Source organism: Coffea arabica, chromosome 9e, assembly GCF_036785885.1.
Source record: "Coffea arabica cultivar ET-39 chromosome 9e, Coffea Arabica ET-39 HiFi, whole genome shotgun sequence".
Lineage (NCBI taxonomy): Eukaryota > Viridiplantae > Streptophyta > Magnoliopsida > Gentianales > Rubiaceae > Coffea > Coffea arabica.
In genome coordinates, this window is record NC_092327.1 from 36,144,712 (window position 1) to 36,147,271 (window position 2,560).

At 34.8% G+C, this 2,560-nt stretch overlaps 1 pseudogene; it reads right to left on the minus strand.

Annotated features, from left to right (window-relative positions):
• Nucleotides 1-220: 220 nt before the first annotated feature.
• Nucleotides 221-332, minus strand: LOC113710794 (U5 spliceosomal RNA; annotated as a pseudogene).
• Between the last annotated feature and the right edge of the window lie 2,228 nt (nt 333-2,560).

Here is a 2,560-nt window from a genome sequence, read left to right on the forward strand (position 1 = left end):
TCATTTTTAATTGATTTATTCCTAGGTATCTTAAATCCTCCCCCTCCCCCTCCCGCTTGTCATTTCTTTCTGTTCTTCCTTCTAAAGATTAATGCTTGGTTGTTTCAAGCCTGTTTGGGTTGGTTTAGTACGTAACTCTTGTTTTCCAGTTTCGTAGGCATTTAAGCAACAGAATCAACTGTCTAGCTAAAAATTGGCACTTGAATTATGGGAGGCTTCCAGAAGAGGGAGCCCTCCTACAAAAATTGGGGTATGCCACTAAGTGCAGCGAGCACACGGTATTCTTTAGTAAAAGGCGAAAGAATAGTTCGCTATGTGCTCACTGCGTGGCTCCATGACTGATTAACTGCTAAGGAGGACTTCTATATACAAAGGAAGCTGGCTCTCGTCTGCTTCCGAATAGCGATGTGGGACTTCTTCTTCCCTCTCCTGGCGCACACACTCCTTTGACTCTTAATTCCAGGTGCAGGTTCATCTGCATCTATGCCATCAGATTGCCTATGTAACTTTGACAAACAAACAGAAAGTCTTAATGTAATTTATGCAAAACCTGAAAGTGCAACAGTTGAACATGACCTTGAGGATACCGCTGTAGTCCTGCAAGTATCCTTACTTATATAGCACAGCAGATGCATTCTTGCTGTCAAGTTAAACAGGTCTAAGTTCTTCTACTCGTAATTTTTTGGGGTTTATAAGCCAGATTCTTTTAAGTTCGGCCACTGCAAAATTCACAGCATAATTGATGTTTAGACTGTTGGGTTAGCCAAATTCACATCCCCCAAAGTATACTTGCTTCTTTTCTTTTTTTTTTTTTTCTGGTTCAAAACTAGGCCGAAATTAGAGCTGCACACGAATCAACCTGCTTGCGGGCAACTAGATTCAAAGCTCAATGATCGAGCTCGAACTCGAGCTCGCGTTCAAGTTGATTAAGTCGAACTCGAGTCCAAATATACTCAACTCGTTAACTCGCAAGCCAACACGATTTTATACATATATATATTTTTTATTTTAATAGTGAAATAACATATACATATATATTTATTAAAAAATTATTATTTTATTCATTTTTTAAAAAATAAAATATTTTTTTTAAGCTCGAACTCAACTCGACTCGAGTTAACTCGAGTTTTATATTGAGAACTCGTCATGTTCAAGTTTAATGAAATTAAGTCGAGACTCGACTCAATTAGATGAAAATTCGACTCAACTCGTTTGCAGCCCTAGCCGCAACAAAAGAATTATTGTAACTAAATTCCATCCTAAGGTCCAATAAGAATGCATGGTAGTCGCTATATATGACCTAAGAGTAATGGACAATGAGACTTGGTAGTAGATTTTTATTTTTCTTCATAACATCAATAACTTGCACTCATTGATTAGAGACGGAATAAGCCAAAATGGCTGAAGAAAGACATTGATCAGGTGGAACATTTCAGCACACCTGCACACCAGATACACATTTAGCAGACTGAGCTAAACTACGAGCTATTGCATTATAAGATGTAGGACACCAATTATGGACCTTAATTCTTGATGTAAGGAAACATATTTCTAATATGTTGCCTTCAGCCTGCGAATGACTGACTATAGGACTAGAAAACGCTTGAAAGCAAATTTCAATTATATACCAAGAGGCAACAACTAATAATGCAATGAGAAACATAAAAGTAGTTTGCTTGTTTTCCCTACTTGTAGTTGTCAAATACATATGGTATACTTGTTTTACAGTTTTCATAAAAATTTTGTTCATAAAAATCGTGGGAGAAGAATGTCTTAAAAAAAAAAAAAAATTGCACATCTTCCTTTGCCCATCTACTGCCAAGTATATATGACATAGTGATATGAAATTAAATTTTGGAAGTAATATACCTGAAAATACCTAATATCGTGTTATAACTAAGATAAATATTGTATTGGAAAAATGGTCATTTTGGTCTCTTATATTAGGAGTTTTAGCCAATTTAGTCCCTCATCTTAACTATTAAAAGTTAAAAGTTAAAATTTTCTCATCCCAATATATTTTGTTTGCATTAGGTTGATATTTGAAGACTTTGATTGATATGGCATTGTACATTTTTACCATTAAAATCATGTATGCCTTTCACAAAGGGCATTTTAAGAGAGAAAAATAGACGTGCGGAGCACTATAGCGAACTGGAGAGGGACTAGAACAAGTACTAGGAAAATTTGGAAGAATAGTTTGAATTGGAATCTAGGCCAATGTATTGTATTATATGCTAATAGATTGTTGCTTGATTGTTCCAAGCATGTTTAGGCATGCGTTGTAAACAACAAATCTAATTATATAACACCCTTTTATCATGTTAAATTATTTTGCAACTGCTTCAGGATAACTTACATCTAATAACCAGTTTGATTTGCAAAGGAATTTTGTTTTAAGGAAAATTTTTTCACAGTAATGCTACCACTAATTACTGAAACACTTGTGTTTCAAAATGTTGCCAAACTATTGTGCTTCATGTGTCTTAATAACTTGTATAGATAGGTGAATGTAAAATGATTTCTGCAAAAGTTGACTTTTTTTTATCAATCCTCACTT